We start from the raw sequence: 25,310 nt of genomic DNA on the forward strand, positions 1-25,310 counted from the left end.
AAATCATTTGGGCTTTTCCATATTGCCAAGATTTTTACCAAAGTTAGCTAGCACGTGTAGCATGGTGGGTAGCATCACAGTGCGTTCGTAACACAAAGAGCAAGTGCAGCACAGATGACAGCTGCAGCAGTGCAAGCTTCACTCACATGCATGGAAATGGGCAAAGTGTCCATCAACTCAGACACACAGAACAGTTACATCAGTGGCATCAGCAGGGATAGTGTCTGCCTGTCTCTGTCTGTCTATCTCTCTCATACACAAGCTTTTCTTTCATACACACAGAACAATTACAGCAGTGGCATCTGCAGGGAAATGTCTGACTGTCTCTGTCTCTCTGTCTCTGTCAGACACATTTACATGTGCAAGCTTTTCTTTCATACACACGTCAGAGTTACAGCAGCACTGCAAGTGTACCTTTTTCCTTGAGCATCTTTGAGCCCTTATATTGAATTACCTCAATGAGGGTAAACAGTATGACTAGGCTTTGCGACTGGTTTGCTGGAATGGTGAGGAAGAGTTATTAAAACCATCAGAGAAGGACCAGTGTACACATCACTGGCAGGCAACATCTGCAGCACAGTGTCCAGTTCTGAAAGTTTCAAGCGCCATCTAGATTATGGTGTCCAGGTGTCTCATCTGGAGTATTGCCCCAAGGTCACCTCTGCCATGTGGTCTCTGTCTGGAGGTCACAGTACTGTGTGCTCTGGTGCTGGAGTCCAGGTGTGGCCTATTGTGTTTAGTTGGAGAGCTGCTGCTGTCATATTTTGCCACCTTGTTGTATTGTGCCCAGATATCTAATGGTCTTTGGTGAAGATATCTGGAATTTTCTGCCCACTGCCTGAGGCAGTGCCTGGACTGCTGACTGGACAAATAGTGATTGGAGGGTGGTGGGTGCAGAGACAATGGATAATCAATTGTGCGGTGATGGTGACTCGTTAATGGATGCAGGCTGGATGACGGGTGGTGACTGGAGGGATGCCCGGTAGAGGACATTGGGTGGGATGCATAGTAGCATGTTAATGAATGGTGACTGCTGAATGAGTGGTATCTGGTGATTGGTGGATTTATGGATGACATGGATCTTCAACCAATAGGAGAACAGGCAGCACTATCCGACAGCGCCTCCAAACACTCATGGGTGTAGTAGCCGCACTCTACAAATCATGATTGATTGATTGATTGATTGATTGGATGGTGAACTGATGGTGAATACATAGACGGATTGTGTAAAGTGGATAGATGGTAAAGGATGGTGAATTGATGAGGAATAAATGGATGGCGACCATTAGCGGAGAAGAAGTGAATGATGAGAGCACGGTAGCTCTATGTTGATTGGTCAATAGATAGTTTATACTGAGTAGTAAACACTTTCACCAAGGTGCACTTTGACAGGATGTAGTGGGCACACTGCTATGGACCCAATTCCTGCCTTTGAGTAGGTGGTAGTGGTACCTCAGCCAGCCTGGTGTACCAGGCCTCTTCTCTTACAACATCAACAATACATTTTACATTAGTGATGCTAATCCGCTTTCTGTGCGAAAATGTAGGAAAGGACTGAACGGGCTACAGGGCGACTTGTTCTGAGACAACTGGGGATCTCTGTGGGTATTATCCAAGGAAAGCTGTAACTGGTGGGCACGGTGCTCTGAGGTGTGACATCTTTGTGCTAGGAGATTCCTTGAGACTGGACTCCTTAGCATGTACTCACATTCTTTGTATGCACTTTTTGTCTGTAGAGATTTAGGAGGTAAATTATTCTTTCACAAGTAGGTGACCTGGCCACCATATGAACACACCCAAAGGGCAGATTTGTTTCTGAAAAAACAAAAAAAGGCATGTCTCTCAGAGCATCAGGGACATTGCTAGTTTTTGCTGCCTAGGACTGCCATGCATAGAAAGTGCCGCCCTAAATAAAACCCGCTTACTGATGCCATGGAGATGCCAATTCTATGGTGGCTGGCAAGCGAGCATGGTTTTCCTACAACAGAGCCAACCCTGCCACCCCAAAGTCAGTGGTTCACTCCTGTGTGAAGTGGGGAGACTGAGAGGTACCAGTTATAGTCCAGTCCACGCTGAGCAACGGAGCTGCCCCTGGCTGCGACTGATACTGCGGAGGGCAACCCGAAGCCTGAGAGGGCACAGTGGAGCAGGCATGGAATTGTATCGAGAACCTGCATAAAATTGTGTGTGCAACCTTTAGGCCCTGTGTTTGAATCTCAGTAGGGCGAGCTCATCATTTTAACCTGAGGTTGAAACGGTGAGCTTTATGTTCTATCATTAGATAGAAAAATGTACTCCCAACTGGATACTGTACGCCCCAGAGGACTTCTACCCACCATGTGCTTCACAAAGGCAGGGAACTCAAACTCTACGGTAACTCGTGATAATCTGAATAAATATACAATGGGGCACTTTATTCCGTATAACACCAAAATAAAAATAGCTACTTTCCTTTCCAAGTAATTCATAGGTTTCCCCATGTGTGAAGTGCATTTTGTACCCCGAAATTGCACTTATCTAACGTGCACCTGAGCTGCTGAGGGAAAGAGGAATGATGGGAATAAATAGACATTTACTTCACAACCCACCGGTGAACATGCATTGAGTGAGGTGTAACATCATATCTAGAGAATTATAAAGTGTTGTCAAAAATGGAAAATGTCTCGATGGTTCCATAGTGTTGTAGCATGTCATTATTACAGAGCAAAAGCAAATTCGGAGGGGGGGGCACAACGCTTAACTGCGTGCTATGTTGTAAAGCTCTTCAATACATCGTCAGGGGAAGTAAAGCAGTAAATAAATCCAATACAATACGTCATAAATCGTAGCCCACATACAAGGCTTACACCAGTTGTAAAGGTATTTGCCCCATATTAAAAGCTTGAGATGTAGGCAGCCGCGGCCGGTGCAGGTAAGAGCGATGGGGCGGGTGGTGTGGGGGTAAGTTGACATATGACGACAAGGGAAATATTTTTTTTTTTTTTAAACTACTTACCTTGCGCTCACCGCATCGTCGTCGTGTGTCCTCTCTCCGGCCCCACCCCGTCCCACTGCTCTTACCAGGATGCAGGCGAGGGCCGATAAGTAAGATAAGGACCAGGGCATAGGCATCTGTCAAGAGAGACAGGCCCTTTAAGAACCACCGGTATAGCCCGAGACAGAAAGCTATTCCAACATTCTCTCAGGTGATGGAAGAATGTTCAAAATTAAACAGTAACATGCGGGAACCAAAGCCCTGCAACCGTTAATAGTGTTTCTTTGTCACTCCATCGTCTCCAGGGGAGCTCTCAACTTTCCAACGTTCTACTGTTCTGGGAACTGAGGACGCCACTAGGGGGAGACAGGTGACTACAGATGCGGATTATTTCCATATGTTTGCAGGTGAAGCTTTCACAGAAGCAGTTACTAACACATAAAAGTCAAGACTTGGAACCGTATTCCACAGTGTTTTACTTGGACGTGTTTGGCTGCGGAGAAGAAAACTAGATAAAAGGGAGGGCAGCTGACGAAGACATTCCTGGAAACTGGGAGGTCTGCTCTCTCTGCTATGATAAAAAGAGACCTGACTTTGGGGAGTGGAAAGGAATTTGTGGTATGAGAGACACTGAGCCAGCTATGGGGTGTAACTCACTCCAGGAGGCAACAGCTGTGGAAGGACCCCCCCCCCCCTGTTTAAAGAGTTTTTATTGGTTTTAAGAACAAAATACCATTACAGTTCATTACCTTGTCCCACCCCCCACCCCCTAAACAAAGAGAGATTCGACTCACACCCTGTGCAAATAGATGTAAATCCATCCATGACTTTGGATCACTTAGACAGCAGAATCGGCCCTATTGTATCAAATTACAGGAGACCAACACCACAGACACATCTAAAAAGTATGAATCAACTGCCTTGACGCCTTTTGGCATTTGTTTGCGCAGTGAAAATCTTTTTCATTCATTTGTTCATTGAACTGCCCCCCCCCACATCTTGTCCTGGTTCAGGGTTTCCCATTTCCTCTCATTGGGGACTTCTACCAAATCCCATCCCATTCTTCGTGCCTGTACCACTGCGTTATAAACCCACCTGTGGCGTCCCCCACATCCAGCCCGAACCACCTCACAAATTCCCATAACCCATTGCAGTGGTTTGGGCAGCCATCTTTGTGCTGCACCCTTCTTTGCCGCAGCGAGGCCTGGCTCCAATACCTTCTGGGCAGTGGAAGGAAATCTGGTGCAACAAGCGATATAGAATGTTGCTGTTTCAGTCCTGGTTACACCCAAACACAAGAATGCTTTCTGCGCCTTTTTTGTAATATGGCTGCCGCTTATCATGCTGCTTTCTCAACACTCTAAATTGAGAGTGAAGTGCTGGACCGTTTCTTTGATTACCTGGTATCTGGATGCTGCTTGCATCATTGACTTATATTTAAGAATTGGGTGTATGGATTCACACATCCATCGCTCGGATTGTAAGTGAAGTGCGGGATCTCCTTTTCCGAGAAATTAAAATTGGGATTACGCTTGCACCATTCACTGGTAGTCAAGAATAGAAACCGGATCTTGACCCCATCCTTTTAATCTCGATGAAATTCTGTCACCAGGACGATATATATCATTTATCGGTTGCAACAATATTTAACCCTTACTTATAATTGAAGCCCTGACGAAGATCATTTTTGGCACCAAGGAACGAAACGCGTTGGCTGTGTGCCGGTTTTAAAGAAATAATTTGAATAAAGAAGATCGATGGATTATACTTGTGCTCTTGAGTGACTTCCTTCTGAGAGCACCTTCCTTATCTATGACATTCTTCGTCCCTGTACCACTGTGTTATAAACCAACCTGTGGCGTACCCCACATACAGCCCGAACCACCTCACTAATTCCCATACCCATTGCAGTGGTTTGGGCATCCATCTTTGTGCTACACACTTCTTTGCCGCATTGAGGCCTAGTTTCAATACCTTCTGGGCAGTGGAAGGAAATTTGGTGCAACAAGCAAAATAGAATGTTGCTGTTTCAGTCCTGTTTACACTCTAACACAAGAATGATGTCTGCTCCTCTTTTTGTAATATGGCGCCCCCTAATGTTTAGGAACAACCTTGGGTTTTGACTTCAAGGGCAGCAAGGCCAAGTCAATATATAATTTCCAAAACAAAAGAGTTGCCAATGCTGCACAAAGTATCAACACGATACTTCAAATCATGGACTGAACAAAACAGTACCACCACAAACCACTTTTTCCGTTTGATTTTAATCAACAATTTTAGGGGATCGGTGCTTATTTAACTCATTTTTAAGCACGGTTTTATTTACACAGAAAATAGCAAAAAACAATACGATATTGATATATACATTTACTACAAAAATATACACGACACTACTACTGGCATACAAGTGTCAATCATACCATACATTCATACTACTCAATCATACTGTGAGACATTTAAGACAAATAATCAATGACAATTTTACAACTTTACACAAAAATAGGGGGCTACCGAAAACATGTTTGCAGCCTAATAATAATAGTTTGAAAATAATTAGGTTGAAATTTGTGCGGTTAGCCCACAGCGGAGAGGTCTACGCGTTTCGAATCCCTCAAGTTGTGGGGATTCTCATCAGGACCAGATGCTCACTATAGGAAGAATACAGAAAAGCTAAATTAGACCAATGAACCCTTATGCACTATACTTTCCTCAACGCTAACCTTGTGCCAGTATCTTACCTTGCAGCCAATGCCACCCGAAGGGAGACTAGCGAGTGTGGAGTATAGACCTTTTCGAGACAGACCTTTAGAAAGACAGAAGAGGGGAGGATTGAATTAATTAAAATGTCGCATAAAGCGCTGGTATGTGTAATGGCGGTGTTAGTCCCAAAGTCACGTCTTACTTGTAAGCCTGTCGATGTCGTGTATCTTACTGCTGGCGTACCTTCGGACTAAATGCCGACTATTGTAGATGATGATTCAAATATCGGAAAAGCTTCAATTGTCGTCTACAAGAGATGAATCAAAAGCGGAATGTAGTGGTTGCGTTATAGTGGCTCAAACAAGCTCGTGAGTCGCTCGTGCAAATATTCTCTTACCTTCCGAGGTAGTTCGAGGAAAATTTTTAACAAGGAACCCGTCGTCCGTGTTTGTACCGCCAATGCAGGTATGGTTCACAGTGCAGCCGGAAGGAAACCGCTTTTATACTTCCTGTCTTTGGTCGCGAGCGGAGTCTGGGATATGTAGTTTATTCGCAGCAAAGCTAATTCAAGAAGTGGAGGACTGCTTGTTCGAGCGGTGATTGCGCTACGATATAAAGGATCATGGGATTTGTAGTTTGCCAACGCGTTGTGTGCAGCTTTATTGATAAAAACAAAACATCATGCCCATGGATATACAGGTACAATGTTAAATGAAGCAAGGGTGTGGTATGGTAAGGCTGTGAAGCGAGTATCATGATAGACATTATTTTGCTGGACAACCGGAAACCGGCGATGTTCTCACAGGCGTAAATTCAAAGGTTGAAAATCTCAGACATTTCATTTAATCCTTCAACAGATGTGTTGAATTTAATTATCAACATCGCTTCTCTTTTCAACAGTTTGGCATCTAAATCGCCTCCTCTGCTATCTGGTGTAACTTTCGAAATTACAGTCCATTTGACATCAGCTTCTGCATGGTTGTTAAGACGCCAATGGTTAACCAAAGGAGCGTTTTGTACATTTTTTCGTATTCTTGATTTGTGCTGTTGGATTCTGAACCTTATTTCCTGGTTTGTTTTACCAATATAGAGTTTGTCACATGGGCATAGTATCCCATATACTACAAATTTTGTTTTGCAATTTGAGAAGGAATCATGTTTCCAATGAATGTTCTGATGAATGAAGTGATTACCTTCCAAAGTGGACTCGCAGCACACACATGTGCCACATTTGTGGTGGCCTTGAATCGGAGGAAGATTAAAAAAGCTTCTCAAGTCCGGGACCTTTGTTTTAGGAAGAGCAGCTCTCACGATCTGATTGGCAATGCTTCTGTCTTTTCTAAAGGCAAACAATGGGGGTTCTTTGAGGGAAGGGTCCAGATTTTTTACAAGGTGCCAGTTTTGGGAGATGATCTTCTTGAGCCAATTGGACGTGGGTGTAAAGGTGGAGACACAGACAATCCTGTCCATTTTCGATTTGTCTCTTCTTTCAAAAAGAACCTCCCGTGGGGTCCACCATGCACGTTTCATAGATCTCTTCAAAAGTTTTTTGGGGTAACCTCTTTCTAAGAGGTTAGTTTTTAATTTTTCTGCATGAAAGAAAAATACATCCTTGAAAGTGCAATTCCTACGGATTCTTAAAAATTGTCCGTAGGGCAAATTGTCCCTCAGGCTGCGTGGGTGATTGCTGGAATAGAGTAACGCTTTATTTCTGTCGGTTTTTTTCTTGTACAATGTAGATACGAGGTGTCCCTCACTTGGGTAGACTTCAACGTCCAAAAACGGTATTTTAACTTTGGAAAAGTTCAGGCTGAACTTGATGTCCGGTGTCCTATTGTTCAGCCAATTAACGAAATCTCGCAATTGATCTTCTTCTCCAGTCCAAGTTAAAAACACATCGTCGATGTACCTTACCCAATGTCCGATGTAAGTTGAGAATGGGTTGTTATTGTACACAAAGTGTTCCTCGTATTTTGACATGTAAAGAATGGCCAGCTCTGGGGCGAAGGGACACCCCATCGCGACCCCTTTGATTTGTAAGAAAAACTCATCTTTGAAACAGAAATAGTTATTTTTTAACGCAAAGGTAGCTAGCTCAAGGATGAATTGTGTAGGGACCTTTTCAGGCTTAGGTCTGCTGTTTAAAAATGTCTCCAAAACTGCCAACCCTTCGTCTTGGGGAATTTCCGTATACAACGAAGTGACATCTAGAGTGGCTAAGAGATGTGTGTTTTCCTGAAACTCCATTGTGCTCAATTTGATCAAGAAATCAGTGGTGTCTTTGATAAACGATTTAACCTCTTGCATGAAGGGTTTGAGGAAGAAGTCTACGTATTTTGAGATTGATTCAGTCAGAGACTCACAGCCCGAGACTATAGGACGACCCGGGGGATTGTTTTCATTTTTATGTACTTTGGGAAGTACGTAGAAGATCGGTGTACGAGGGCTTTTGTTTTTAAGAAATTCATATTCTTTCTTGCCTAAAAAACCTTCATCAAACCCTTTCTGGAGAATGTTGAACAGTTTGCCTTGCAATTCAGCCGTTGGATCTTTATTAAGCTTTCTGTAGCAGGTTGCATTAGATAGTTGTCTCATCACTTCTGCCGTATAACGTTCAGTGGCCCAGATGACAATGGACCCGCCCTTGTCCGCTTGTTTAATTACTATGGATGGGTCATTCCTTAGATCAATCAAAGCATCTTTTTGAGATTTTGTCATGTTGAATTTTACTGATCTCTTTTTGTGTTTTTCGGCTTCCGTGATGGCAGACAACACTACCTTTTCAAATAATATAACCTCCTTTGGTGTTTTTGCTGTTGGTGGGCAGAAGCAGGATTTTTTCCTTAAGCCTGTCGTCTCTGTGTTGTCCTGTAATGGATTGTCCATGAAGAAGGTAATAAGGCGTATCTTGCGGCAGAATTCGATGAATTCAGCCTTGAGTTTGACAAAGTTGGTGATTGTCGATGGTACGAAAGAGAGGCCCATTTCTAATACACTACATTCATCAGATGTCAGAATTTTGTCAGAGAGATTAAATATAGACGTCATCTTTGGTTCTCGTGATTTTTGCCGATCTGTGGTAGTTGGAATCCTCAGTTTTTGTAATTCTGACGTCTCGTGGACATTTCCCATGGTTGGTTGGAGAATCTGGATCTGCCGCGAGGTTTCCGCTGGCCTCGTCCTAAAAAAGACGGTTGTTGAAAGTTCTGTTGTAAATTTGGTTCAAAATTAACTCGTCTACTAGATTCGCCCCTTGTGCTAGGGTTGTCAGTGTCACTGCTCCCCGAAGAGGATGATGTTTCGGAGAAATTGATGAAATTATACCTAGATCTCCCTTGGTAATCCTGTAGAAATCGTCGTGAGTCAGGTCTTGTGTAAAAATCAATTTGAAGATAAGGATAAATCTTGTCTAGAGAAAAGTTCTTTTTGTCCTTTTCGAATTTGAGGCCCTTTTGATTGATTGAATGGTCCTTAAATTCCAGGATCTCCTTATCGACTTTCTCCAGCAGTTCTTTGGCATCAGTAATCAATTGATTAGTTTTAATTTCGTTCTCAAGCACCAAGATTTCTTCCAATTGTTGTTTCGACAGTCTTTGTGCTGTTTCGACGGTAAGGACCATGAGGTCTCTACTGCATTTTGTTTCAATTTGACTGAAACCCTTTTTATAAGTTGGATCCTCTGTAAATATCACCGGGACGTTACGTATTTGGAGGCCACCCGGGATGGTACCTGCCCTCAGATGTTCAATTAGAAAATGACCGTGTAGATCGGTCCGTATTTGCTTCTTTTTTAGTCTAACCAGTCTGTCGGATTCGTTATTGATTTTAGCAGTTGTGCTCAAGGCAGCGGAAGAAAATAGTGGAGGGTCATACAAAAGCTTCAGTATATGTTCCTCGCTGTATGCGAAAGTGTCGCTACCTGACATAGTATGTCAAAGAAGAGTAAAAAGAAGAAAAAGTGAAGAAAGGAAAAAATCACCTTATAATGCACACCTTTAAAATGTGCTTTACCTCTGCAAAACACACTACCCGTGACTCATTTAGAAATCTGCAGGCTACTCCTGCTCACTCTTTTAAAGGAAAATCAAGTCTAGAAAAAAAACCTCGCGAGTGGACACCCGCCAGACAACCTTAGGAACAACCTTGGGTTTTGACTTCAAGGGCAGCAAGGCCAAGTCAATATATAATTTCCAAAACAAAAGAGTTGCCAATGCTGCACAAAGTATCAACACGATACTTCAAATCATGGACTGAACAAAACAGTACCACCACAAACCACTTTTTCCGTTTGATTTTAATCAACAATTTTAGGGGATCGGTGCTTATTTAACTCATTTTAAGCACGGTTTTATTTACACAGAAAATAGCAAAAAACAATACGATATTGATATATACATTTACTACAAAAATATACACGACACTACTACTGGCATACAAGTGTCAATCATACCATACATTCATACTACTCAATCATACTGTGAGACATTTAAGACAAATAATCAATGACAATTTTACAACTTTACACAAAAATAGGGGGCTACCGAAAACATGTTTGCAGCCTAATAATAATAGTTTGAAAATAATTAGGTTGAAATTTGTGCGGTTAGCCCACAGCGGAGAGGTCTACGCGTTTCGAATCCCTCAAGTTGTGGGGATTCTCATCAGGACCAGATGCTCACTATAGGAAGAATACAGAAAAGCTAAATTAGACCAATGAACCCTTATGCACTATACTTTCTTCAACGCTAACCTTGTGCCAGTATCTTACCTTGCAGCCAATGCCACCCGAAGGGAGACTAGCGAGTGTGGAGTATAGACCTTTTCGAGACAGACCTTTAGAAAGATAGAAGAGGGGAGGATTGAATTAATTAAAATGTCGCATAAAGCGCTGGTATGTGTAATGGCGGTGTTAGTCCCAAAGTCACGTCTTACTTGTAAGCCTGTCGATGTCGTGTATCTTACTGCTGGCGTACCTTCGGACTAAATGCCGACTATTGTAGATGATGATTCAAATATCGGAAAAGCTTCAATTGTCGTCTACAAGAGATGAATCAAAAGCGGAATGTAGTGGTTGCGTTATAGTGGCTCAAACAAGCTCGTGAGTCGCTCGTGCAAATATTCTCTTACCTTCCGAGGTAGTTCGAGGAAAATTTTTAACAAGGAACCCGTCGTCCGTGTTTGTACCGCCAATGCAGGTATGGTTCACAGTGCAGCCGGAAGGAAACCGCTTTTATACTTCCTGTCTTTGGTCGCGAGCGGAGTCTGGGATATGTAGTTTATTCGCAGCAAAGCTAATTCAAGAAGTGGAGGACTGCTTGTTCGAGCGGTGATTGCGCTACGATATAAAGGATCATGGGATTTGTAGTTTGCCAACGCGTTGTGTGCAGCTTTATTGATAAAAACAAAACATCATGCCCATGGATATACAGGTACAATGTTAAATGAAGCAAGGGTGTGGTATGGTAAGGCTGTGAAGCGAGTATCATGATAGACATTATTTTGCTGGACAACCGGAAACCGGCGATGTTCTCACAGGCGTAAATTCAAAGGTTGAAAATCTCAGACATTTCATTTAATCCTTCAACAGATGTGTTGAATTTAATTATCAACATCGCTTCTCTTTTCAACAGTTTGGCATCTAAATCGCCTCCTCTGCTATCTGGTGTAACTTTCGAAATTACAGTCCATTTGACATCAGCTTCTGCATGGTTGTTAAGACGCCAATGGTTAACCAAAGGAGCGTTTTGTACATTTTTTCGTATTCTTGATTTGTGCTGTTGGATTCTGAACCTTATTTCCTGGTTTGTTTTACCAATATAGAGTTTGTCACATGGGCATAGTATCCCATATACTACAAATTTTGTTTTGCAATTTGAGAAGGAATCATGTTTCCAATGAATGTTCTGATGAATGAAGTGATTACCTTCCAAAGTGGACTCGCAGCACACACATGTGCCACATTTGTGGTGGCCTTGAATCGGAGGAAGATTAAAAAAGCTTCTCAAGTCCGGGACCTTTGTTTTAGGAAGAGCAGCTCTCACGATCTGATTGGCAATGCTTCTGTCTTTTCTAAAGGCAAACAATGGGGGTTCTTTGAGGGAAGGGTCCAGATTTTTTACAAGGTGCCAGTTTTGGGAGATGATCTTCTTGAGCCAATTGGACGTGGGTGTAAAGGTGGAGACACAGACAATCCTGTCCATTTTCGATTTGTCTCTTCTTTCAAAAAGAACCTCCCGTGGGGTCCACCATGCACGTTTCATAGATCTCTTCAAAAGTTTTTTGGGGTAACCTCTTTCTAAGAGGTTAGTTTTTAATTTTTCTGCATGAAAGAAAAATTCATCCTTGAAAGTGCAATTCCTACGGATTCTTAAAAATTGTCCGTAGGGCAAATTGTCCCTCAGGCTGCGTGGGTGATTGCTGGAATAGAGTAACGCTTTATTTCTGTCGGTTTTTTTCTTGTACAATGTAGATACGAGGTGTCCCTCACTTGGGTAGACTTCAACGTCCAAAAACGGTATTTTAACTTTGGAAAAGTTCAGGCTGAACTTGATGTCCGGTGTCCTATTGTTCAGCCAATTAACGAAATCTCGCAATTGATCTTCTTCTCCAGTCCAAGTTAAAAACACATCGTCGATGTACCTTACCCAATGTCCGATGTAAGTTGAGAATGGGTTGTTATTGTACACAAAGTGTTCCTCGTATTTTGACATGTAAAGAATGGCCAGCTCTGGGGCGAAGGGACACCCCATCGCGACCCCTTTGATTTTTAAGAAAAACTCATCTTTGAAACAGAAATAGTTATTTTTTAACGCAAAGGTAGCTAGCTCAAGGATGAATTGTGTAGGGACCTTTTCAGGCTTAGGTCTGCTGTTTAAAAATGTCTCCAAAACTGCCAACCCTTCGTCTTGGGGAATTTCCGTATACAACGAAGTGACATCTAGAGTGGCTAAGAGATGTGTGTTTTCCTGAAACTCCATTGTGCTCAATTTGATCAAGAAATCAGTGGTGTCTTTGATAAACGATTTAACCTCTTGCATGAAGGGTTTGAGGAAGAAGTCTACGTATTTTGAGATTGATTCAGTCAGAGACTCACAGCCCGAGACTATAGGACGACCCGGGGGATTGTTTTCATTTTTATGTACTTTGGGAAGTACGTAGAAGATCGGTGTACGAGGGCTTTTGTTTTTAAGAAATTCATATTCTTTCTTGCCTAAAAAACCTTCATCAAACCCTTTCTGGAGAATGTTGAACAGTTTGCCTTGCAATTCAGCCGTTGGATCTTTATTAAGCTTTCTGTAGCAGGTTGCATTAGATAGTTGTCTCATCACTTCTGCCGTATAACGTTCAGTGGCCCAGATGACAATGGACCCGCCCTTGTCCGCTTGTTTAATTACTATGGATGGGTCATTCCTTAGATCAATTAAAGCATCTTTTTGAGATTTTGTCATGTTGAATTTTACTGATCTCTTTTTGTGTTTTTCGGCTTCCGTGATGGCAGACAACACTACCTTTTCAAATAATATAACCTCCTTTGGTGTTTTTGCTGTTGGTGGGCAGAAGCAGGATTTTTTCCTTAAGCCTGTCGTCTCTGTGTTGTCCTGTAATGGATTGTCCATGGATTGTCCATGAAGAAGGTAATAAGGCGTATCTTGCGGCAGAATTCGATGAATTCAGCCTTGAGTTTGACAAAGTTGGTGATTGTCGATGGTACGAAAGCCCTCGTACACCGATCTCGTACACCGATCTTCTACGTACTTCCCAAAGTACATAAAAATGAAAACAATCCCCCGGGTCGTCCTATAGTCTCGGGCTGTGAGTCTCTGACTGAATCAATCTCAAAATACGTAGACTTCTTCCTCAAACCCTTCATGCAAGAGGTTAAATCGTTTATCAAAGACACCACTGATTTCTTGATCAAATTGAGCACAATGGAGTTTCAGGAAAACACACATCTCTTAGCCACTCTAGATGTCACTTCGTTGTATACGGAAATTCCCCAAGACGAAGGGTTGGCAGTTTTGGAGACATTTTTAAACAGCAGACCTAAGCCTGAAAAGGTCCCTACACAATTCATCCTTGAGCTAGCTACCTTTGCGTTAAAAAATAACTATTTCTGTTTCAAAGATGAGTTTTTCTTACAAATCAAAGGGGTCGCGATGGGGTGTCCCTTCGCCCCAGAGCTGGCCATTCTTTACATGTCAAAATACGAGGAACACTTTGTGTACAATAACAACCCATTCTCAACTTACATCGGACATTGGGTAAGGTACATCGACGATGTGTTTTTAACTTGGACTGGAGAAGAAGATCAATTGCGAGATTTCGTTAATTGGCTGAACAATAGGACACCGGACATCAAGTTCAGCCTGAACTTTTCCAAAGTTAAAATACCGTTTTTGGACGTTGAAGTCTACCCAAGTGAGGGACACCTCGTATCTACATTGTACAAGAAAAAAACCGACAGAAATAAAGCGTTACTCTATTCCAGCAATCACCCACGCAGCCTGAGGGACAATTTGCCCTACGGACAATTTTTAAGAATCCGTAGGAATTGCACTTTCAAGGATGAATTTTTCTTTCATGCAGAAAAATTAAAAACTAACCTCTTAGAAAGAGGTTACCCCAAAAAACTTTTGAAGAGATCTATGAAACGTGCATGGTGGACCCCACGGGAGGTTCTTTTTGAAAGAAGAGACAAATCGAAAATGGACAGGATTGTCTGTGTCTCCACCTTTACACCCACGTCCAATTGGCTCAAGAAGATCATCTCCCAAAACTGGCACCTTGTAAAAAATCTGGACCCTTCCCTCAAAGAACCCCCATTGTTTGCCTTTAGAAAAGACAGAAGCATTGCCAATCAGATCGTGAGAGCTGCTCTTCCTAAAACAAAGGTCCCGGACTTGAGAAGCTTTTTTAATCTTCCTCCGATTCAAGGCCACCACAAATGTGGCACATGTGTGTGCTGCGAGTCCACTTTGGAAGGTAATCACTTCATTCATCAGAACATTCATTGGAAACATGATTCCTTCTCAAATTGCAAAACAAAATTTGTAGTATATGGGATACTATGCCCATGTGACAAACTCTATATTGGTAAAACAAACCAGGAAATAAGGTTCAGAATCCAACAGCACAAATCAAGAATACGAAAAAATGTGCAAAACGCTCCTTTGGTTAACCATTGGCGTCTTAACAACCATGCAGAAGCTGATGTCAAATGGACTGTAATTTCGAAAGTTACACCAGATAGCAGAGGAGGCGATTTAGATGCCAAACTGTTGAAAAGAGAAGCGATGTTGATAATTAAATTCAACACATCTGTTGAAGGATTAAATGAAATGTCTGAGATTTTCAACCTTTGAATTTACGCCTGTGAGAACATCGCCGGTTTCCGGTTGTCCAGCAAAATAATGTCTATCATGATACTCGCTTCACAGCCTTACCATACCACACCCTTGCTTCATTTAACATTGTACCTGTATATCCATGGGCATGATGTTTTGTTTTTATCAATAAAGCTGCACACAACGCGTTGGCAAACTACAAATCCCATGATCCTTTATATCGTAGCGCAATCACCGCTCGAACAAGCAGTCCTCCACTTCTTGAATTAGCTTTGCTGCGAATAAACTACATATCCCAGACTCCGCTCGCGACCAAAGACAGGAAGTATAAAAGCGGTTTCCTTCCGGCTGCACTGTGAACCATACCTGCATTGGCGGTACAAACACGGACGACGGGTTCCTTGTTAAAAATTTTCCTCGAACTACCTCGGAAGGTAAGAGAATATTTGCACGAGCGACTCACGAGCTTGTTTGAGCCACTATAACGCAACCACTACATTCCGCTTTTGATTCATCTCTTGTAGACGACAATTGAAGCTTTTCCGATATTTGAATCATCATCTACAATAGTCGGCATTTAGTCCGAAGGTACGCCAGCAGTAAGATACACGACATAGACAGGCTTACAAGTAAGACGTGACTTTGGGACTAACACCGCCATTACACATACCAGCGCTTTATGCGACATTTTAATTAATTCAATCCTCCCCTCTTCTGTCTTTCTAAAGGTCTGTCTCGAAAAGGTCTATACTCCACACTCGCTAGTCTCCCTTCGGGTGGCATTGGCTGCAAGGTAAGATACTGGCACAAGGTTAGCGTTGAGGAAAGTATAGTGCATAAGGGTTCATTGGTCTAATTTAGCTTTTCTGTATTCTTCCTATAGTGAGCATCTGGTCCTGATGAGAATCCCCACAACTTGAGGGATTCGAAACGCGTAGACCTCTCCGCTGTGGGCTAACCGCACAAATTTCAACCTAATTATTTTCAAACTATTATTATTAGGCTGCAAACATGTTTTCGGTAGCCCCCTATTTTTGTGTAAAGTTGTAAAATTGTCATTGATTATTTGTCTTAAATGTCTCACAGTATGATTGAGTAGTATGAATGTATGGTATGATTGACACTTGTATGCCAGTAGTAGTGTCGCGTATATTTTTGTAGTAAATGTATATATCAATATCGTATTGTTTTTTGCTATTTTCTGTGTAAATAAAACCGTGCTTAAAAATGAGTTAAATAAGCACCGATCCCCTAAAATTGTTGATTAAAATCAAACGGAAAAAGTGGTTTGTGGTGGTACTGTTTTGTTCAGTCCATGATTTGAAGTATCGTGTTGATACTTTGTGCAGCATTGGCAACCCCTAATGTTTAGGGCATTAACTCTCCATTCTCACTCTAAAAATGTATTTGCTCTGCACTTGACAGCAGTGATTTCACAGCCATATTCGGGGTGGAAAACTTCTTGTTAAGTGTTGGCGAACAGCTACAAGGTTTGGGTGGCCATGCTCACAGTGGAGCACAGAGTGGGGAGCCTGAAACTCAACACCTGTAAGACAAATATTCACACAGAAACTCCACTTTACATCTGCCAAGACAGAATGCCACCTATTTCTGATTTGGTGCATTCATAAAGCGCTTCGAGCCCCTAAAGCGGCACTTCCTCGTTCTATGAAACAGGAATGGTTGCAGCCAGTTTTATAAACAACCGCAATGGACCGCACTCCGCTAGCTCCTCCTCCGGGTCGCCCCAAGGGAAGCTGGTACATGAAGTTCTTGAGTGGTTCGCCCCAGTGGGTGCAAGTAAGTACTTGTTGAACTGATGATCTCTGATGGAGTTCTTGAGTGGTTCACCCCAGTGGGTGCAAGTAAGTACTTGTTGAACTGATGATCTCTAGACCCGATACATGTCCCGGGTTTTAAAATATCACCCGAGACATGGCTCGGGTTTCGGGATAACTTCCCTCCTCAGTAGAGAAAATAGTTAGGGGTGGAAGAGAGGGCCGCCAAGCAACCGTCAAGGGCCTCAGTGCCTGCACAGCCACGCAGGTGCGTCGTCCAGGAGCTCGTCAGCTCAAAGCTCGAGGGAGCCATTTTATAAACAACCGCAATGGACCGCACTCCGCTAGCTCCTCCTCCGGGTCGCCCCAAGGGAAGCTGGTACATGAAGTTTTTGAGTGGTTCGCCCCAGTGGGTGCAAGTAAGTACTTGTTGAACTGATGATCTCTGATGGAGTTCTTGAGTGGTTCACCCCAGTGGGTGCAAGTAAGTACTTGTTGAACTAATGATCTCTAGACCCGATACATGTCCCGGGTTTTAAAATATCACCCGAGACATGGCTCGGGTTTCGGGATAACTTCCCTCCTCAGTAGAGAAAATAGTTAGGGGTGGAAGAGAGGGCCGCCAAGCAACCGTCAAGGGCCTCAGTGCCTGCACAGGCACGCAGGTGCGTCGTCCAGGAGCTCGTCAGCTCGAGGGAGCCATTTTTATAAACAACCGCAATGGACCGCACTCCGCTAGCTCCTCCTCCGGGTCGCCCCAAGGGAAGCTGGTACATGAAGTTCTTGAGTGGTTCGCCCCAGTGGGTGCAAGTAAGTACTTGTTGAACTGATGATCTCTAGACCCGATACATGTCCCGGGTTTTAAAATATCACCCGAGACATGGCTCGGGTTTCGGGATAACTTCCCTCCTCAGTAGAGAAAATAGTTAGGGGTGGAAGAGAGGGCCGCCAAGCAACCGTCAAGGGCCTCAGTGCCTGCACAGGCACGCAGGTGCGTCGTCCAGGAGCTCGTCAGCTCAAAGCTCGAGGGAGCCATTTTTATAAACAACCGCAATGGACCGCACTCCGCTAGCTCCTCCTCCGGGTCGCCCCAAGGGAAGCTGGTACATGAAGTTCTTGAGTGGTTCGCCCCAGTGGGTGCAAGTAAGTACTTGTTGAACTGATGATCTCTGATGGAGTTCTTGAGTGGTTCACCCCAGTGGGTGCAAGTAAGTACTTGTTGAACTAATGATCTCTAGACCCGATACATGTCCCGGGTTTTAAAATATCACCCGAGACATGGCTCGGGTTTCAGGATAACTTCCCTCCTCAGTAGAGAAAATAGTTAGGGGTGGAAGAGAGGGCCGCCAAGCAACCGTCAAGGGCCTCAGTGCCTGCACAGGCACGCAGGTGCGTCGTCCAGGAGCTCGTCAGCTCAAAGCTCGAGGGAGCCATTTTTATAAACAACCGCAATGGACCGCACTCCGCTAGCTCCCCCTCCGGGTCGCCCCAAGGGAAGCTGGTACATGAAGTTCTTGAGTGGTTCGCCCCAGTGGGTGCAAGTAAGTACTTGTTGAACTGATGATCTCTGATGGAGTTCTTGAGTGGTTCACCCCAGTGGGTGCAAGTAAGTACTTGTTGAACTGATGATCTCTAGACCCGATACATGTCCCGGGTTTTAAAATATCGCCCGAGACATGGCTCGGGTTTCGGGATAACTTCCCTCCTCAGTAGAGAAAATAGTTAGGGGTGGAAGAGAGGGCCGCCAAGCAACCGTCAAGGGCCTCAGGAATGGTTGCAGCCAGTGTAGTAAAGGAATAGGGACACGGAAAGGCAATCTATCGATAAAATGACAGGAGACACTCATATGTGTCATGTTGAACCGTCACTGATGCCTGTTTATCAATGGCTGGAGTCTGGTGCGCCCACGTAGGGCGCCAGTGTTTGACCTCATGGTCACAGGTTCAAATCCCGGCGGGTCCACTCAGCCTATCAACCTTCTGAGGTCGATAAAATGAGTACCATTGAGTTGGATAACAATAAACATCTTTTATTCAGCACCCAGATACCCTTCGTATTGAATGCCCGTTTTACAAATAAACAAGTTATTGTAGGTTGTATAAAAGGAGTTACTCTGTCTCCTCACTTGCATTTTAATCCCAGCTCCCCCTCATTGACCACATTATCAGATCCTGGCCAAACAGCTTTGCATTGCTGCACCCCTAAAACAAATATGAAGCCAGTGTGAAGTGCCATATAAAATTAAAAGCTCAGTATTCGCTTACAGGCTCTGCGAGAGGGTTTCCCGCCTGGCAGGTTTTCTCATCATGTACAGTGCGGAGAAAGTTTTGTCGCTCCGGAGTTCAGACGGGTGACCCTGAAACTGCATAGGGGGAGGGGGGCCAGCCCCAGGCCAGGGCTCCTGATAAGGTCTAGAGCACGAGCCGAGCCACCCAATAACTGAACATGTCAATCAAACCAACACGTAATGTAAAATATATAATTACAATTCTTTAAAATTCAAAAAATATATATTTTTGAACACGTGTGCTTTAACACGTTGTAGAGATCAGTCGACACTGCAGGATAAAGTTAATTTAGTTTTATTGAAAGCAAGTATTAAACTCATTCGACCTATTTACATCATTTATGGGGTCCTTTTATAGATTAAAGATGATTCTGACTATATAATGTGTATTTTCTATTGATGGGATCACCCATGATTCTATATATCGTATATATGATACTCTTTAGTTTATGTAACAATACATTTTCATCTTGTTGCATTGTTTTCTTATATATGTATGTAATCGAGGTACTTGTAATATTGTTTTGCTGTTGTTTTTCCAATTTGTTATTATTCTTTTTTGTTATTATTGTCTTTGTTCGCATTTATTATGGTATAACTGTTTTATTCTGTTTATATGAAGACATTTGATTGTTGATCATTATAAGTTTAACTTTAAAAACAATTAATAAAGAACTGAGACCCAAAAATAAACAAAAAAAATCCCCCCCCAGAAAAGAAAGCAAGTAGTAATGTCCTCACAGGTTGCAGCTACTTCTGACTGACACACTAACACTTAAGAATCCCTTCTACTCCACCTGGCAGGTGCAGAGACACCCCACGTGTTATTTCACTAACTTGACATTTGCTGAAAGTCACCGTTTTTCATTTTAGAAAGATTTTTTTAAAATTTTTCCTCAGAGCCCTAATGACTTTGCCATGCATGAGGCAAGAGATGTTGTCATTTGCACCTTGTATATTGCCTATATTGTTATTACATGTGAACCAAAATTAATGTCTATGAAACAAAATATAAAAAGGATTTTTTGTGGCGCACATATTCAACTGCATTATATTAAAGTGTTTTCATATTTAACACTCAATCAAACTGAGGCACAGTAAAGTATAGTAATATATCTAGTGTCACACAGTTTGGTAAAGTGGGGCAGCCAAGATTTGAGTCCAGGTATCCTGTTTACGAATTGTACTATTCAGCCACTATATTGTGGGTACTCGCAAACATTTCCACAGGGGCCACAAACTATAGTGTGTGGTGTGTCCCAGGGCCACATTAATGGCAGCAAGGTGGGAGTGAGGCTCTGTGGGAGGTTAAGGTGGGCATAGTGGAAGCAAATCACATTCATGGTGTGATCAGTGAATCATATAGTTATTGTAAGGGATTCTTCCCATACTGCCCTCGAAATTAAGCTCAAAGTCTCTAGAGGAGTCATAGATTTGACATTACTGTGTTATTCTGTATCTGAATTGCTATCCCTTAAACGCACTGTGGGGTAAGCCTTTCTGCTTATTATCACTACCATAGAAGACCAAGGGGCTCATAAGGTTGTTTGTCGGAAAGCCTCCGACCGCTGGTCAGAGGCTTTTCGACCGACATCCATGGTTTAAAATCCGACTCCTAATTACAATGTTGCCGGTCTCAGTTTAAACCAGCTGGTCATTCCGTCTGGCTTCCGACAGGCTCAAGGAGCCCTTCGACCACTCGGAAACCATCATATAATCCCTTATGTACAGCATTTCTACCGGTACGATTATGATGTTGGTTTCTGGCAGGCTTTCCATGTCGGTCTTTCCGACATGGAAAGCCTGTTGGAAAGCAACTTATGGGGCACATAGCAGGGCCCCCATCCCTCAGCTGTCTCTTGCTGGGGGTAGAGGGGCATCTATGGTGCCCCCTGATAATCCCTACACAGTGTGGCAGGCACCGTGAGGCGCCTGCCACACGGAACAGGGATTTACAGAAACTCCCATTTCTCTATGGGACAAGCTCCCATAGAGTCACGTCAGTCGGTTCCCACACTGAAACGGTGTCGGGGAGACTCAAATCCCCGACATTGTAATTAGGGCCTAAGTGTAAAAAGGAAGCAACTTGATTATTTAACTGAGTTGACATGAAATTGAATTGCGCAACGTGAAACCAGAACATCTAGGAACAATCCCGGCTTCCCCATTTGACCTAGCTGTTTGATCCTAGGCAGTTGCCTAGTTTCACTTTACCTCAGTTTTTCTAGATTATGACATATAAGAGCTCCTTGAATTAAACGAGTTCAGGATGTATGCTGTATGAACCTCTTGTGTTTGACTTAATAAACTATACTGTTGTCCATGTATAATAATAACCCTGACCTCCCAGAGGCTTCCACGTGGCAAGTGACTTGCCTCTTAGTTCAATATTAGCATTGTGGTCAGCCTGTGAAGGAGACATGAATATTTCTACACTCATATTTTAGAATGTTCAGTCTTTTAAATAAAATACTTCTGAATGCACTTATCTATTCAGATGTACTAAGGCGTAACTCTTTTGAACGTTAATGAAATACACAGTTTGAATTTTGAAGAGACTTTATCTTCTTTTACACATTTGTTGCAAGATGTTTTGAAAATGAATGTGTTTCTAAAGTTAAGTTTTGCAGGAAACCTTATTTGTTTTTACACTTTCTCATTTGTTTAATATATTTTTGAATGCTGGTGCTTTCTGAAGTATCCAGCATCTCAGTGTGGTCATTAAGGTGAGGGACACATGTGAAGGTCAGGAGGGCCGCATGCGGCCCCCGGGCCGTACTCTGAGTACCACCGCAGCATATGAATATCTCATTGTGTTTACTTATGATCAATACCAAAGGACAAGGAATGCTGTGTATCCAATTATATGTGTTCAAGAAATGCACGGATCATATGCTAATTCAGTCTGAAACAATATATGTACAGAACATTTCTTTCTGGGGAAAAGTACAGTGAAGAGTAAGGGGAGGCAGGAAACTATCTTTAGGTCTGGATTGACGCAGAGCAGCCATTAGACATTGCTGAAAATTCAACAGCCTACTTCAGCCATTGGCTGTACCCTTTGTCAAAGCAAAACCAAAGGAAATGATGGACGGAGTGTTGAACATTGCAAGCACTCACCCCCAGTCAACTGATCTGGGTTTAATCCACCACCGTTCTTTAGCCCACTCTGCCAGTTCAGACATGGCCATATGCAAATCAGTCTGACCCTGTGCCTCATGGGAACAGTCCAGCCCGAACTGCCAAGCCATGTCTTCCCTGGACCGGAAACAAGCTTCCTAGGACCGGTTTCTGGCATTTCAGCTGTCTTCAGCCAGGCTTGCTTGAATCCAGTGGCAAAGTGAGCAAGGGACTCACGTCTGAGCATACCCTGCCAACTTATGGCGAACAAAGCGGTACAAAAGGGGGTGGTGATGGACGGAGCATCAGAACCAATCAAACACTCACCCCCAGTCAACTGATCTGGGTTTAATCCACCACCGTTCTTTAGCCCACTCTGCCACCCCAGTTCAGACATGGCCATATGCAAATCAGTCTGACCCTGTGCCTCATGGGAACAGTCCGGCCCGAACTGCCAAGCCATGTCTTCCCTGGACCGGAAACAAGCTTCCTAGGACCGGTGTCTGGCATTTCAGCCGTCTTCAGCCAGGCTTGCTTGAATCCAGTGGCAAAGTGAGCAAGGGACTCACGTCTGAGCATACCCTGCCAACTTATGGCGAACAAAGCAAAACCAAAGGAAATGATGGACGGAGTGTTGAACATTGCAAGCACTCACCCCCAGTCAACTGATCTGGGTTTAATCCACCACCGTTCTTTAGCCCACTCTGCCACCCCAGTTCAGACATGGCCATATGCAAATCAGTCTGACCCTGTGCCTCATGGGAACAGTCCAGCCCGAACTGCCAAGCCATGTCTTCCCTGGACCGGAAACAAGCTTCCTAGGACCGGTTTCTGGCATTTCAGCTGTCTTCAGCCAGGCTTGCTTGAATCCAGTGGCAAAGTGAGCAAGGGACTCACGTATGAGCATACCCTGCCAACTTATGGCGAACAAAGCAAAACCAAAGGAAATGACTCCCCCACGACTGCGGGGACTCCGCCTTGAGTGCGGAGACCCTTTCTGAATCCGATCCTCATGTGATTACCTGACCTACATAACAAATCTCTCAGAGACCACGTCAAGGGCAGCTCCACTTAATGGAGCCTCTGTCACGCCGCCTTTTCCTACTGGCTGCAAATCTAAATGATGCACATTTGCAGAGAGTTGTGCTATCTAGAGTACCTTTCAATGCAATCTGGGTCTTATCTCATAGTGATAACTCTATTAATGCTCAATGGGATTATTAACACGGTATCTACTCCCTACCTTGCAGTTGCGTCTGCTAACAAATAAAACGGGTGAGGCGAATATATGACACACTGACAGGCACCGATAAAAAACAGCAGTTTCCTTGGGCTCGAAGCCAAAGATCTCAATTGTAGTCTGTTTGAAACAGTGTTTATAATGGGCCACAATTGAGAGCTCTGGAGTTGAGGCTGAGGGCACTGCGAGTTTCTCGCAGTGTCTGTCAGTGAGTTCAATTATCTTAAAATAAAAAATAAACACACACCTCAGTGCTCCTCTCCATCTCAGCAGTCCGTGGCTTCATCACAGGCTCCCTGAGCCTCAGCCAACTCCCTTCTACCAATCCAGATGGTGCGCTCATGCAGCTGATAATGTAGGGTAGCATGAGAGAAGCACCAGGATTGGCTGGACTGGGCTGGCTCAATGCTCCATCAGGCACTTGGGGCCTGTGCCTGCTCTCTACCCAGGTGTCTAAGACCGCTTGGGTTGCAGAGGTTTAACTTGCGCATGTCAGGCTGACAGTCGCAAGACAGCCGGCCAAAGTGACATGCGCACTTTAAACTTAAGTGCCACCAGTCCTCCCTACTGCCAATCAGCAGCAATGGCCCCACCCTCAGACTCAGCTGCCAGTATGAAAAATACAATAGTAATACATTAGTTTTATTACCATTTTTTTCATGTTTGCTGCACTTGCAATAGAGAGGAACCGCCGCTGCTACATTGTCCTTTCATTATTTCTGCAACAACTAGAGGCATCAGGCATACAAAGAATATTTTTTGCAGGAATAAATGGGTCCCTGTGCTGCAAGCACTGACTTCAAAATGGTACCCACTTGATAACTTGGTTATAGAAACAGTTTTTTGTTAGTGGGGAACACAGCAATTATAAATTATATTGATTACAAAATTATGGAGACAGGACTCTCCAAAGAATGATTCTTGGCAGTAAATTACTTATCTTCTTTTTCATGACGACCAGTGTGAAAAACGTATGCAATAACAATATTAAAATACATATATTAATGCAAATAATTAAATAAAAGAAGTGTTAAATTAATAACATAATATTAGTACAAAAATGGATAGAACAAAAAATAATTTACATCAAACTAATAAATAAAAAAAACATTACAACTTTTTTTTTAAATCAGATTAAAAAAAAGATTAGTTTTGGGGGTGCCTCGTTCACTTCTATCACTCCAACCTGACCAGCAGTAGCGAAAGTGCAGGACTCTGGTTAGGTCAGTTTTACTGCTCCCACTCCACGGTAAGCAACAGTAGGGTAAGTCCTGGACTTTAGAGGGGTCAGATTTATTATTCCCACTCCAACCTGAGCAACATTAGAGGAAGTATGGGGCTATGGAAGGGTCACATTGACACACCAGTAGGTAAAGTGCTGGACAGTGGATGGGTTAGATTTAGTATTCCCACTTCCATGTAAGCAACAGTAGTGAAAGTGCAGGACTGTGGTTAGGTCACTTTTACTGTTCCCACTCCAATGTATGCAACAGTAGGGTGAGTGTTGAACTTTGGAGGGGTCTGATTGACACTCCAGTAGGCAAAGTGCTGGAAAGTTGTTGGGTTAGATTTACTGTTCCCACTCCAACCTGAGCTGCAGCAGCAGGAAATACGTTGCATTTTGGAAAGCTCAGATTTGCTTTTCCCAATCCTAGAATATTATATATAAAATGCAGAAGCATAACCTATATTTCACAAACATATTAAACATTATTTTTAACATTATATAATTGATAAAAACAATTAAACACTAAAACATGTAATTAAAATATACACTATTGCCCTAACAATCCAAAAGCCAAAAAATCAAGTAGAATTAATAGTAGAGCAAAATATACACATTATTTTTAGAAATAATATTACTATA

The sequence above is a fragment of the Triturus cristatus genome, chromosome 5_1 (genome assembly GCF_964204655.1).
Source record: "Triturus cristatus chromosome 5_1, aTriCri1.1, whole genome shotgun sequence".
NCBI lineage: Eukaryota > Metazoa > Chordata > Amphibia > Caudata > Salamandridae > Triturus > Triturus cristatus.